Consider the following 15,683-nt stretch of genomic DNA (forward strand, 5'->3'; position numbering starts at 1 on the left):
AGGGCTTCCTGTCCCCTACCCCTACCCGCAGACAAATCCCAAATATTTTGCGGGTAATTCAGAAAGCGGTCTAGAAAGAATGCCCAGAAAATTCTTAACAGGAAAAACAGATTACTATTTTTACTCTGCGTCACAAAGCCATCTCCTTGTGAGATGCTGCTTGTCTTCGGGATTAGAACTCATTCACCATCTACACGGGAGCACATAGGCATTAATGACGTCGATGGCTCATTTAGTGGCGTATTAATTGTTAGGCTGCAAATCAGTGGGCAATCCCTTTGCTCCTCCCTCTCCAGCCTCACTCCTAACACCTGTCCAGCCTAAGTTTCCAATATCCTGGAGAAACCTCTTACTAGAATATGTTTTCCTTACTCCTCTTACCTAGAACAAATTCAGTGTGTGTGTGTGTGTGTGCGTGCGCGTACACACACACACACACACACACACACACACACACACGCAGAATTTGGGCTTCTTTTCTTTCCTCTTATCAGTTATTTCTTTAGCGCAATCTCCCAGAATAAAAAGTAACATCTCCCACGAATACAGTTTAACACACGTTGCCGTCTGGCCAGGAAGCACGAATCCTTCAAGAAAGAAGTCAACATTTGTTTTCCACATTAAAGGGCGTTTAGTTGCCAGCAGATAAAATAATTCTAAGGACCACTTTTTAATTCGATGGATAGCAACCGCAGGGGTCTAAAAGAAAATAACGACGATGGCTATAGACACAAATAACTAAATTACCAAAACGTTAGCATATCTCTAGGCTTCATTAATATGTAACAGACTCCCCAGTTAATCTCCAAAAGCCAGTGTTCCCCCTGTAAAATAGCACTCTGGGACGAATTGTACATGAGATCAATCACTGCTAATGTAGGAAGGTTTACTGCAAGAAAGTGGGAAAGCTATTCACACCTTCAAATAGAAGCTTTTCAGATTTAAGAGTAAGGGCCATACATCACCAAGAATAAATGATTATGAATTGATAAACACGCCCTCCAGCGATTAGCTATGTGATGCTATTTATCATTTCTTGGGTGGCAACGGTTGAGTTTGTTTTTTTTTTTTTTTTTTTTTTCTTCTTCCCCTTTGCCTACTTTTAAAGTCATTTGATTATCTGGAAAGAAAAATCTGAAATGCAGAGCAGAAGGGAGAAATAATGAGAGCACGTGAAAAAGTTAATATTTGTAAGTCATCACAATGATGGCTGTGCTGATAAAAACCCATGTGAGCTCAGAGAACAGCAACCAGTTCCATCCTTTGTGATTTCCTTGTTGCTTGGGGAGGGAGGGTGATTGCACATTGGGACTGACACATCATTCGCTATTAGTTTTCTCTGTCTTCCTCATTACATGCGTTTTTTCCCCCCATATCCTCACATACAAGTAGTTTACCACTTGTGAAATGAATTATTAAACCTATTTTTTCTTCCCTTTCTTTGGTCTTTCCCTTTCTCCCCCAAGAAAGAGGAAACTTTGCTTGAGCCCTAGAGTGTTCCAGCTCTCCTCTGTACCAAGCTAGAGCTGGGAGGGAGTCCTCCAGCTGGCCACAGTTGTCTAGGGAAACCAGAGCTCACAATCAGGCATGGGGTGGAAGACTCCTGGGACCCCACTTGCTGTTTGCAACACAAAAGCATATGCAACCTCTAAAACATTCCAAGAGAGACAAAAGGCTGGAGCAAAGGGCTGACTTAACCCCAGTTATAACTAACAGCCCACCCCCTTGCCTAGTCTAGGTCTGGAGGCTAAAGGGATAATTCTAAGACCAATTTTCCACAGGACTTAGGCTTGGAGCTAACCTAGGACTGAGATGGAGGCAAGGCAGGGAGCATTCCTCAGTGGTAAGGTGAGAATCTCTTCTATATAGGTTGAAGGGCATTCATGCTCCTGAAAGGATAATCCTAATTCATGCTCCATCAGGGATAATATCCTAATCTAGGGTTGCCTGTCTACCCAAGGTTGACATGCACAGCCTTTGGTGGGTCATGGCTGCTATCTTTGTCTGAAGATGATAGGAGTGTCAGTGTACATCCCCTATGGTTGGTCATCAGATATCTGTTAGGAATCCAAATGAAACAGGTACCTGCCCACTGTTCCCTACTTTCAATAAATGCTGGCCTCTTCAAAAGGCACATACACTATACCATCTTTAGTGACAGTCCACTTTTGGCAGTTGAATTGGGACTCTGTGGAAACTCTTCAAAGGCTCCCATGCCTTGAGGATGTTCAAGCCAGGAAAGAGGTTGAAGCTTTGGAGGCCAATATGTGTGAGTTATCAGGACACCCCTGAGTTGAAGAGGAACACTGGGGACATCCACTACCTATTTCAGCTGATGTCACACAATGGGACCTAAACTATGTCTGGAATCTGTTTGCTTTGTTTGACTCTCTGTGGATTGTGGTTCTTGGCTCTAAACTTGCCACAATAGTTAAGACCCCTTTGGGAATGGTTTGGGTGAAGATACAGCCTCAACCTTGCAACGTGTTTCATGATTGTGGACTAAATCCAGAACATAGCCTTATAAGCAAGATCAGGGTCCATTCCAGGATTGCATGATTAATTTTTTAAAAGATTTATTTATGTATATAAGTACACTGTAGCTGTACTGATGGTTGTGAGCCACCACGTGACTGCTGGGCATTGAACTCAGGACCTCCGGAAGAGCAGTCAGTGCTCTTAACTGCTGAGCCATCTCTCCAGCCCGGTTAATATATTTTGAAGATAACATTTTTAAAAAGCAAGACCCCTCAAGAAAGTTATAAAAAGCAAAACAGAACAAAAAACAGTTGGAGGCTGGGTATAAAACAAATAATCAAGCGACCTGAGGCTCAGAATATATGATGCTGCTGCCAGGAAATAAACTGGTGGAGGAGGTGGGAGTAAGAGAAAGAAGTAAATAGTTCTAGTTTTGATTTTATGTTTTATGGTGTAAGCTTTTCTTGTCTTTCCCTGCATGGAATTTTTGTGTCATTTTAATAACTCCTGGCAGGTTGGTATGCTCAAAGGGTTGACCATCAGGGAATGATACTTTTCTCTGACGTTTTAAAGCTGGAACAGTTCTCTGACTTACAGAAGAGACATGCCGAAAAAAGAATGTCCTCAGAATCTAGAGAAGGAAAACATAACACCCCCTTTGAATCTCCGACCAATGAAGTCTTTAATACTTCTTTGCACTTCATACTGACTCCAGGGAAGAAAAAAGTCCAGTGATAATAAACCCTATAAAATGAGCAAGTTGTCACCATGAAGATTTAATTTCACAACTCCAGCAAAGAATATTACTCATCTATTTTATATTGTTTTTCAAGATTTTTATTCTTAAGTTTAAATTTTAATGACATTATCTTCTCATGTAAAATCTGTTTTGAAATAAAGGATTCTCTTTTATGATATGTTTTTAATAGTGAAAATCTCTGAAGATCTATAATGTTATTATTTATCTGAAGTCTGTAGCTCTGAGAGCTGTATATACGATGTAATTGCTTTAACATGTTTTCATAAATTACATTCAGAAATGTGTCATAGTAAATTACCTTTGTAATAAAATGTAAAAAATGCAAATGGCTGTTGTCTTTATTACGTTTTAAGCCATTGGTTTATCTGCACTATTTCACTTGTCACTTGCACAATATGTTGGCTGAAGGGGCGGCACAGTTTGACAGCAGAGAGCTGGGTCCTGTGTGTAATCTTGCAGGCATGTACAGTTTGGGTCATTTCCTCATCTCCCGCAGAAAAGACATTATCTCACTCATATTTACATACTTTTCAATATTTGTCAAACAATCATAAATTATAAATTAATGAAATGTTCGACAGTCTTCAGAGATCAGACTAATGAAGACATTTACCTTTTTGGTGATTTTGAGTCTCATCTTCCTAAGTTTAATGACATTTCAATGCTCATGCTTTATTAGGCTTTATTAGATCTCTCCTCCACTCCCGCTGTCATTCAGATGTCTTTGCAGAAACATCACCTGCTTCAGGTAGGAGAACAAATCTACTCTGATAAGGGACCCTTCAAAACAGGGACCCTTCAGCCTTAATTTTAAAGAATTAAGGTCAAGTTCAATTTCAAAGACTACTGGAAAATTTTACCTGCCCTTAATGTTTCAATGAGGCATGACTTAATCTTATGCCACTACCTCACAATACTCTGACAGAGGAGCCTTCAAAGAACAGTGGTGTCAAATGGCCTACAGGATGCAGTCAGGAATGGGGAAGACAAAGTCTAATCCAATTTCACTTTCTGGGATTTTGTGAGATCTGCTTTAGATAGGCTGAGATATGGTTTGTCATTTGTCATACTGTTGTTTGAATCTAAATGCATGGGGGCATCACTTAGAACCGTGCTTACATCAAGAGACCATCTTGTTCTTCTCTGGATCTAGTTAAATTGAAAATCTCTCTTCAAAAATGATACGAACCACGGATAATATACTGACCTTATGACCTCAGAGGAAGTGTCAGGTATACGTTGGCTTAGTACAGGGCAGAAAAAAAAAGCCCACCTAAGTATTATATGAAGTTGACATGCTTCTCTGAAAAAAAAAATGTTGGCTCACCATGCTCTCATTATGATTGATGGTCATTCAGCTTTTTAATAAAATTATAGATGATGAATTTAGTTCAATCCAGAGAGGTCAAATGATCAGCTTTGACTTAAGATTCAAGTAGTAAATCACATAGAACAAATGCATATCAGTGGCACCCATTGCAGCCCGAATAGAGGAGACTTGGGGCTTATTTCCATCTGACTGTAGACAAAAGGCAAGGAGTCTAGGAAGTAGGGGTGTCAATGTCTTTGTCATCAAGTTGCATAATTTTATTAGACCTCTTTCAAATTTCATCAACCCATGTTAGTACACACACACCCCACTGGGCCACCAGACGCCCTACTTCCCTTTAGCCTTGTCCACAAGGAGTGTGCATCGCTCAGAACATTACTAGGCTCGGTTTAGGTGGGAAAATGACACAGAGCTGCAGGATGCTCATAGTCCTTTTCAATTATATTTAAAGGGAACAAGCTATGTAGGTTTACGTGGACAGCGAGGCGCACAGAAAGTGCTTCTTCAGAGTGACTGCCCCCTGACTCTGTAAGGCTTTATAAAGGACACTTATAAAAATATTCTTTATTTCATTTCAGCTTTGCATTGAGTGGGATACTGTCCAGGTGAATGACAAGAAGGGCTGAGGATCTTGCCAGTTTCCTCATCAAACAGAGAACTAAAATTCTGCCTTGGCCTCTTTGTCAAAATAATACACAAGGAGTGCAAGGATCCATTTAAAAAATGACAATGAAAAGCTATGAAAACGCTAGAAATGACTTTAAAATATTTCCAAGCACTACTTTCTAAAATACACAATGGAGAGTTATTAAGAAACTTCTTGGTGAAGCAAGCATGGCTTCTGCAATCATCAAAAATTGATATGTACTGCTAGTAAAGTAATTACGCGCCATCCTGAGGATAAGGGAGCCAGCAATTGTTAATCCACTTGCACACCCGTTGACTTGCAGCATCAAGCTGCAAATGGCTTAATTAAGTCATACACGTGGACTATGCCATATTGCATCATTGCATTATGCACACTATATCTCAGTTTATTGGGACAATTAATGCCAGGGGCCCACCTTAGGTGGGAGCTTCACCACCACCCCCAACACCGAAGTTCTTTGTGATTGATGCTCCTTAAGATGGAAAGCTAGCGGCAAATGAAAATTAAGAAAGGGGCACTTGCTTGGGAGAGTGGGCAAAGATTCGTCCTGCATAAATTATTGGGGGCCAGTAGAGCTGTAAAATGGGGTGCTACAAAAGTTGAGGCTTTGAACACCACTCCTGGATTTGGTGCTGTTGTTAAGAATGAAGTGCTTCCTTTAGTTTCTTTGAGACTATACAGAACAGAAAGAACCCAGTCCTTACAGTCCTGAGAAATCTTTAGCCCAGTAGGTTAGTCAGGACCGAAATTCAAATCTGTTCCATCCCAATTCAACACACACATTCACAGCCCCAGTAGTTTGGTTTTCTGAATTTAAACTACAGATAACTTCCTAGTTACCCGTATATTTTCTTTAACTGCAAATGACAAAGGCAGGAAATTCTGTCTGGGATTTCCTCTGTGTCCCATTCCATTCTTTGATGTTGAAGTATTCCAGGAGAGAGCATCTGGAGAAAAAAAAAAAAACAAAAAACTGTTTCTGGAAGGCTCCAGAGCCTTGGCAGCAGGGATGGGATGTGATGGGGCGACACCGCAGTATGAACCCAAATCCAGCAGTACTTGGCTCCAGCGCCTAGGCGGGTGTTAGAGCTATTTTGAGCTGGGGGTTGGACTCGACTCCTTTGAGGACTAGCGTTCCAGTTCCACTTCCACCAGGCATAGCTCGGTTTGGAGTCTGAGGTTCAAGCTGCCCTGGAGTCTTTGGGGATGAAAATATTGACAAAACTTAGTCCTTCTCAGATCAGGTAGAGTCCCGAATTTTGTAAATCAGGGCTCAGTGATTTAGCGGTGCTGTGTAACCAAGCCGTTTCAGTACAGCACTACCTTGAGAACCAAGACCTGTAGCTCTAAGGCATGTTAGGAACTCTCAGGTCAGTTTCATTGCTGGCACCAGAGCTTTGAATTTGGCAGTATGTTTCAGAGCTCTCCTGGATTTTGAACTTCTTGCAGAGGACAACAGTCGGGGGTCCCGATTACCATCCTGGGGCCAGCACCCAATATACTGGTGGCAGCTCACCTCAGAGAAAAGGTTTTCTCCCAGCATTCTTCCCCGCTCCCGGCAAAAATGCTGGGGATAGTGGACTACTTAGTGTGGGGCACTTGCTTGTTCAGCACTAGCAGGGTCTCCCCCTCCCCCCCCCCCGCCCCCTCAAAGGAAGTAGCAGTAGCATCCCCAGGACTACTATAAAACAAAGAAAGGAGACTTGGGTGGGGGGTGTGGTGGGGGGGATAGAGGTGGTATCAAGACAGGACCTGGAGCCCAATTTCAGCTTCCTCTTCGTCCTCATTGGACTCCAGTCAATGGTTTCTCTCCTTACTTCCCAAAATTTGAAAAAAGATCACTCATTTTTTTCTAAAGGTCTTCTTCAAACTCAGCTTTGAGGGTCTCTCACAGTGTTGGGGATACACCCACCCACACTCGCCGACACACCCACACTTTATCTATCTATCTATCTATCTATCTATCTATCTATCTATCTATCTATCTATCTATCTAACTTAAGTCTTCTGCTGTTAGTACTGGGAAAAGCAAGTGGGGAGTGAGTGATTCCTGCTGGAAGGGAAAGAGCCTCGCAGCTGAGGGAGTACGGGATGGTAGAAACTCAGTTGGATTACTGAATTTTTACAGGGAAAGCTATAGTCTAGAGAATGCAGCTTCCTGGGTTTTCCAGCTCAATTGCAGTTACGCTCACCAACATTTGTAATAAGATAAAAGAACCAATACCCCAACAAACAACAGTGTGCTGGCTAAATGCACTTCTTCTCAAAGTTTTATTTTAAACAAACCAAACATACAGCACAGGTTGATACAATATAGTTTTTACCCAGTTACAGTTAAAGAAACAAAGAGGTGAGCCCTGAGTTGGCCAAGGGTCACTCAAGGTAGAAGTGTCAGAGTAGGATCCTGCAACAGGGAAAAGCCTAGTATGTGGCCCACTGTTCTTTCTTTGAGGGAAGACTGAGATTGTGGGTGACTGCTTCCATTTCACCTCCAGGCTCTGAAAACCAAGCATTTCCCCGAGTAACATTCTTCCTTCTAAGGCTCTCTCTGTCCTTGACCCATGGCTCTTCTTTTCATTAGGGAATGATGATCCTTTTAACTCAGGCCTGGGCTGAAGATTCCCCTCTCCCTGCCAAGTCTCCTTGATGGACTTGGCCTGAAGAATACAGTCAGGCTAGGATGCTTTCCTGGAAGCCTCCCTGGAGGTGGAAGCTAAACTGTTAGACTCCATTAACTCTTTTTCAGACTATGTACCGGGGTGGGATGGTGCTTAGCACTTGGTTTGGGGAGATTCCTCCTCTAGAAGAAATGCCCCAGGACTGTCTAGCCTTCCGCTTCAAGTCCAAAGCAAACTTCTGACTCTTCCACTTCATTGAACCACCATCCCATGCCTTTTTTTTTCTTCCTGGAGGGGGAGGGGCTTGGCTAGACTATAATACATGTTAATTTCAAACAACCCCATTCCACAGTCAGGGTTGCCACTGCAACTAACTCTAGAAAGTTGTAGTAGGGTTGGCACAAACAAAAGAACCCAGACAATAGTCCTGAACTGGAAGCTTCCCCCAGAGTAATGCAGAAAGGTAAACCAGTCCCATTTGCAGGGAATGGTGTGTGTGTGTGTGTGTGTGTGTGTGTGTGTGTGATGAATATAGTATTCATTAAATTTAAAAGCCTCAGCTTCCTGGCCATGTGAGGTGTTGGGGGAATTTACATCCAGACCTTACTCCGACCTCCAGTGAACCCTCTTATAGCCTGTGGAGTTAACGTTGCTTCAGGCTGGCTACTCAAAAGTTTAACTCTATTCTCGTGGGAGGAATGGAAAAGTGACTTCTACAAATTCCAAGGCAGGGGTCTCTCCAGTACATATGCCATGGGGAGCCTGAGGGGGAACAAAAAAAAAATGAAGTGGGGAAAAAGAGGGAAGGGGAATATTTTTCTTCCTTTCTTTTTCTTTCTTTCTTTCTTCTTCTTTTTTTTTTAATTTAAAAATACACATGGGATTAAATAAACTAAGAGGCTCAGCCCAGGGAGTTCTAGATCTGGGTTTTGAAACTGAGAGGACCCCTCTACTTTTGGCCATCTGGCTGCTCTAAGCTTTGCCCCATGCTGTATAATTTTAGCTGAAAATCTCTTCCGTTGCAGCTTTGCTTTTATTGAATTCATCAAAAGCAAACTTTCCCTGAGTTTTTTTTTTTTTTTTTAAAGAAGGCTAAAATAATACGCCGACCACTGTGACATTCTCCAGGCTCAGGCCATTTTTCATAACGCCTTGGATCTGCTTTTGTGCGTCTGAGGCGACTCAACAGATGAATAACGAGCAAAGTCCGCTGAAAGTAAGCTAGCGGCTTTTTTTTTTTTTTTTCAGCACTGGGGGGGAAAAAAGTTAAATGAAATGAGAGGCGCATGTAAAAATCTCCACACCCAAAGATGGGGGCCACATTTTTATTGCTTGGCCTTGGACAGGCAACGATGTCTTTTTTTAAGCAGTGAACTTGCCACACCGGCGCTAGCTCTCACACACTAGCACATTTGCTTGCACAAACCACACAAACTTTAAGCTTAAGAAGCTTCCCAGGTGGTGGTTGGAGAAATTTGGGAAGGAGAGAAAAAAAGTATTCGAAACAAAGTAGAGGTAGAAACACACGATTAATAGAAACTAGTTTTATTTTCTTATTTTTTCTTTTTCTGTCTTTTTTTTTTTCCCGTTGCTTTCTTTAAACAGCAGCTAGCTTGATTTTGATAGCTGGTTTTGGCAAAAGGAAAGAAAAAAAAATCTACAGCCCGAAAGGAAGACTCAAAGTGTTTAAAGGACGCTTAGAATGTAGCGTTGTGGCAGGTTGGGGTAAGTCGTCTTTCCTTCTGTTTTCTTTTTGGCTTTAAGATCCAGTGGAATCGCACGTGGGCAGAGTTTCCTTGTTGTTTGTAGAGATTAGAGAGCAATTACGAAGTCCTTCCTTCAGAGACAACTGTCTGCTGCGACTTTGCCCGGATTTTGTGGGTGATCCTTTCTTTCTTTATTTTTTTTTTCTAGCCCTGTCGGCAAGTCCCAGAGGCCCGCTAGCCCTGAATGTCCAGTGTTTGGAGGGGCTACAGAGGCAACAAGTTGTGGGTTTTCTAGCCCCAGGCAAGCACTGCTCCACAGCTGAGCCTGTGGCTCGCCTGACTCGTAGGAATGAATTTTGCACGTGTAAACTATTTGCTCGTGAGCACGCACAGCTGCGACTCTGGTTTATCAGGGGAAAAAGTCTCTTCCCTTAAATGGACTATTTGGAAAAACTGCCATTGGCTCTCGCCAGATGATTATTGATGCAAAACCGTGTGGGTTGGAGCTTGGGCTCGTGTTTGTCTAACACTGAAACTATTTCTCTTCCGAGTTGCTCAAGTTGACATCCACTCAAAATCATTTGTATCCTCTTTCTAGGGGCTGGGAAAAACAACTAGGCGTGATTCGTGAGAGGTGGTACACACATTTTAGAATAGAAGGCATATCTTACAGAAAAACGATGTCTTTTACTTTCAAAGTGGTCCTAAAGAGACTCAGGCGGCAGCTCCCAGGGCGCTTCACGAATCCATAGACTTGCATTACCAGCACTCAGTCATCTGCATTTCTGCCCCTCCACGTGCAGCGTTGGGAGTCAGTTCTGCGATCTGAATACAATTAATTGTTGGTCAGCTGTGTGTACACCGCGTGTATATTCAGATCCCAGTTCTGAGGGGGCATTTCATTTAAGTAAGCTCTCTGCCAATGTTTACTATAGGTTGGATTCTGTTTAACATCAGTTTCCCTTACCCAGAAAAGTGTAATAAACAAGTGCTGCATCAGCGGATGGGCAGAGTTGATCCAGATGTTGGCAAACAAGTCTTGGCCAGTTGTATTCCCGAGGAAGCTCAAGAAGTTGAATTGGGAGGCAGAGAGAAATCGACAAGGGAAATGATCGGAGGCGGATTTTATTGAGTAGCGACAGGGACTCCTGCGCCTCAGTCTGGCGGGATCAGCGCATAAAATGCAGCTTCTGCGCATTGGTTCGCTGGGTGAATTGGCGCACACTGGGGCCGAACAGTCCTTGACCTTTGCCTTTATGTGTGCGCAAATGTTTGCCTAAAACACAATCAGGCCTGACAAGGGAGCATGCTACCGTGTGACACCGCCTATTCACCAGATAGATGTTCCCCGCCACACACGACCCAGCGCAGGCTTGTAAATACCTTAGGTATTTGTAATAAACCTATAAATTAATGTCGGACAGTAGCTAGTTGCTGCGTAAATAGACTATACACATCAGAGATGCATCTTTCTCTTTTTCTCCTAAAAATGGTCGGTATGAACCAGAAATAAAACTGACAACGCAGGAAAGTTTGTATTTGGAGAGTGAACAGTTTGGTCACATGGGTAGAGAAACCGCCATCCTAAGTGACTTTTCCTCAAAGATGGGGAGTGGTGAAGGGGGAGAGAGGAACTGCTGCGGACAACAGGGTAATGTTGGGTGCGACCCTTGCTTAGGTGTTTAGAGGGAGGTTGGGATACTAACTGGGGATTCTGAGGGAGCCTAGATAGTGAAATATGCTCTTGAAGCTCCCACAAATCCACTGGGACTTGGGAAGTTCTCTGATTCCTGAAGTTCCTGGGTCTGAACACTTTCTTTCATAAATACCAAATACTCTAGCAGAAAGAGGAAAACACCTTGTGAAGATCTAAAATTAGATTAGATTGCCTTTTAAACCTCTCTGTAGATGGTAGATGTGTAGAGGAGGGAGTTGTTTTTTTTTTTTTTTTCTTCTTCTTCTTCTTGTACTTAGATATAGCAAAGTAAATAGGTGGCAAATAAATAGCCACCTATTTATATTAATATTATTAATATTAGCTTTGACTCACTAATTTCTACGTTCCTATAGTTATGAACAACTGTACAATTTGTAGGGGCAAATAAGACAGATGGATTAAACCGGAAGTACAAATTAGGAAATGAGGAGACACTTTTCATATTCCTTCAGAAGGTGTCACCCTTCAGAAGAGGGGGTGCAGCTAACTCAGCTATCTGATTGACTTGCACCCTGGGAATGCCTCCAATATCCATTTCTTATTCTTGAAACCTTCCCAAGATCATTTAAGTTTGCTTTAATTGTCTTCAGGTGGAGGAAGGGTGGTGGCCAGCTCCTCCTTGCGTTTATTTATTTATTTATTTATTTATATTTTTAAAAATCGAGACAGAATTTCCAGATACAGAATTCTTTCCACTGGGCCATGATTCAGAGCAAAAGAGAGTTTAACATAAACCACATTCTAAATCCAATGTGGGTCCACACAGAAGCAGCAGAAAGGTTAAAGACAATCACCCTGGAATGCAAATGGTGACATGTTTAAAACTTGTGTGTTTCAGAGAATTCCAGGGGTCTTAAAATAAAAGTACATGTAATTGATGAAGGGAAGAAAATTAAGGGGGCCACTCCCTTTCTTAATAATCTCTCCAAAGAATCCTCCTACCTGGGGATCAGAGTACATCTTAATTAACAGATCTGAATTTCCTTTAACTTATTCTTGTTATCTAATTAGCAATATGACAGGTGTAATCCTCTTCAAAATAGTTCGTTAAGATCGTTGGAAACAAAGATAAATGGTAAACTGTATATTTTGGCTTTGGTTTAGATATGTAACTAGCCAAATGTACTTTGTATATTGAGTTCGGAGAGGTAACTGCCCATTTGATTACCTGTATAATAATGTTAACTGCTTCTTTTTCATTTAATTCTTCCTTCCTGTTTTTTATGTTTCTTTTTAAGACAGGGTCTCACTTTGTAGCTTTGGCTGGCACTGTGTAGAAGAGGCTGATCTTGAACTCAAAGAGATCTGCCTGTCTCTGCCTCCTGAATGCTGGAATCAAAGGCATGTGCCACCACACCCACTGGCACTTTATAGTTTCTTAAAATTATTTTAAGTTTAAGTGATTCTCTCTCTCTCTCTCTCTCTCTCTCTCTCTCTCTCTCAAACACACACACACACACACTCACACACACACGCACACACACACACATCTTTCAATATCTTCCAAATTGTACATGTTAAGGCTTTATATCCTGAGCTAGTCTATAGTGGTATGGAGAAGGCATGGTAACAATGTTTCCAGCCTTTGTTTTTGTGGTTCTGTTCTTGTACTGGATAGTATTTGTTTGGATATAAGAATGAATTGGAGCTAAAATCCATAACCTGTGATGATATATTAGAAAGTTTGATTGTTATAAAATTAATTTAGTAATAAAATGTTCTCATTTGTTTAGTTTGATATAGAAATATATAATATAATGCATCAATTTAGAAAATATCTTTGTACTATATAAAACATTTTCACACATATCCTAGCCATCAATAATTCAAATACTTAATCCATTCATTCATTTACTTATTCAATTATGGTGACTCAAATTGAATATGAGAGATGGTCAATTCCATGCTGACAGGCAAGTAGGTCTAGTGCACTTTTCTGACCAAAGCTAAAATAAAATTAAATATTAATATTATGAAATCTATATGTGGTTTTATTCATAAGCATCCAAAGAAACATACTTTATTGATCCAGATGTAGACAATATAATTTAGAAAATTGTTATTCAAATGAATAGAGACTATTACGGGGAAGAGAGATGGAAAATCTTATTTCCAAAAGTAATTGGCTATAGTAACTATTTCTCTTAGAGTTAGGAAAGATTACATTTAAGTTCGTGTTCAAAAATCTTAAGACAGTTAATTTATTTTTATGACCTGAATATTTGCTGATTCTCTGACAAATTTTATCTGCCTATTAAATTAGTGTTCCTTAAGGTTATAGTGTTTGTATATATTCTGAAAACAAACTGTACCATATGTTAGATAATTACATAGTATACATTAGCCTCTGCATTAATGGTTTTCTTACTAACTTTATTATAAAATGACCCCTACCTGCTATGATGTGTGGTATTTCGATGTATATTTTACCACACAGTGAAATAAATGGAGGAAGTCGAGTTAGGCTTCATGGCTTGGAAGGACTAGATGTCATCAATGCATTTACCCAAAGGAGCAGCCCACCTCCCCAATTTTGATAGATGTGGCTTTAAAAATTCTCATAACTGCACACTTTTATTGGGCAGCACAACTTCAGAATGACTGTTCTAACTGTATGGAAGTTCATTGAGATATACAGATTTTGGTTCTGGTTAATTTCGATGTGTGATACTTTTTATTTGCACGTTTCTCAAAAACATTAAAGTTTATAAAAGAATGAATCTACTGTACTCTAAGATGTTTTGAGGGCATAGGCATTTATCTGTCATTTACTGGCACCTGAGTTGGAATTGCCCAGACTTGTCACTCCCAGGTGATTTATTTATTTGTGCATAAGTGTTCAGGCGGTTCCTGGTAAGTGACTACCTTGTGTGGTTTTTTTTTTTTTTTTTTCCGGTACAGAGAAAGAATTCTTTACACTTCAGATTTTCATTCACAGACCCTGACCAAATCTACTGTGATACCAGTATTGTATTCTCCATCCGCTCCCAATTATTCCTGGCAGAGAATTTGGAGCCGGGACCATGATGTCGGCTAGGGATGAACTCTGGAGTGCACTGGAGATTTGAGATTTTAATGTGTAGGAATTGATCTCAAACCGCAGTTTTATAAAAATCCAGGCTCAGAGATGTTGGGGCGGGAGATGGGGGCGGGAGGAAGGCTCTGCTTTCAGACTATTTTGTATAAAAGTCGTGAATTCAGAATTAGAGGGGGAAGGAGAGCAGGTAGGTGTTAGAGGAAGTGCAGGGGCAGCTCCCTCCCCTGGTTAGAGGTGTGGCATCCCTTTGGCTTCTGACAGTTCAGGAGCCCCTTAGTTTGTCAACAGAGGAACTGCCAGTAGCACTTGGGCTAATCTGTCGCTAGGGAAAGACTGTTTCTGCAGGGAGGGTCTGAGCTCTTTGTCTGTTTTATCTAGAGGTATGCTGGGACTGAGAAAAGGAGCCCTAACCAATTTCCTAGTCTACTGATATGTAGCTCTTGAAGGTCAGACCCCTCCCTAGTTCATCTGTTTCTCAACTTTCTGCAGGCTCCCTTCCTCCACTTTCCCCCACCTATGCTCCAGACTCTCTACTAACGTAAACTTTCCTCTCCTCTCCTACTTTGGACCTCTTCCGGTCCTTTCAACTCCTCACAGGAACCCTGCAGATCTCTGTGGTCTCCCCCCCCCTCCCGCCCCCGCCCCCCTTCCCTAGCTCCTCTTATACATTGGCTATTCACTTTTTTTTTGTCCCCACAGCCTCAAATTCCAGCCCCAAAGACACCCCTACAGCATTTTCCATTTCTGATAATAGCCTCCACACATTCATGCCTCTTATATACCTCCTTGCATCCTCTTCCCTTCAATTCTTACTCCTTCATACTCATGGCCCCCACATCCCTCACAAACAACCCCCCAACCTTCTCCTCCCTCTCCTGCACACCGTTTACATGTGGTATTTAAGCAACTCTATCCACCTGTTTGGAAGAGTTTAGAATCCAGCAGGCATCTTGCCTCTGATGCTTTCTTCCTGACAGCTTCTGGAGGGGGTGTGTGTGTGTGGGGGGGGGGAATGGCTCAGCATTTCCTATCTAGTTCTAGGTTTCCCTCCACTACCTCTCCCTTTTCTGGCCATTGCAGCCTGTTGGGCTGGGTTAGGAGGAGCTGGGAGTCTGTGCTTTGCAGCTTTTCACATTGCCTCTTGTTTTGAGATTTGTCTCCAGAGTTCTGTAGGTGAGACTCATAGGTGAAATGGACTCTCCTTTAAATTGGTGATGCTCTGATTTGGTGAGCTTCAGAACTGCTCACTGTACTAAGGACAACTGAAAGAGGTTAGGCTTGCATGTCTAATCATTGTTGGGGGGTGATAGCCACAGTTCCCATTCTGGAGACATATTTTGAAGCAATCAAAGCAAGGCTAGGAATATGAGTCGATCTTAATTGTACAC

The 15,683-nt window shown here is 41.7% G+C and overlaps 1 long non-coding RNA gene across 13 annotated transcripts in view; it reads left to right on the plus strand.

Moving 5' to 3' along the window:
• Positions 1 to 8,202: 8,202 nt before the first annotated feature.
• The window catches only part of Gm29478, a 202,414-nt gene continuing 194,933 nt past the window's right edge, over positions 8,203 to 15,683 (plus strand). For 4 of the 13 annotated variants that reach the window (XR_870996.2, XR_379701.3, XR_870998.2 and 1 more), the window contains exon 1: positions 9,061 to 9,560. This is a non-coding gene — a long non-coding RNA (predicted gene 29478). The other 9 variants (XR_871000.1, XR_003948205.1, XR_003948206.1 and 6 more) reach the window with 5 other exon arrangements.

This window comes from Mus musculus, chromosome 9, assembly GCF_000001635.26.
Source record: "Mus musculus strain C57BL/6J chromosome 9, GRCm38.p6 C57BL/6J".
Lineage (NCBI taxonomy): Eukaryota > Metazoa > Chordata > Mammalia > Rodentia > Muridae > Mus > Mus musculus.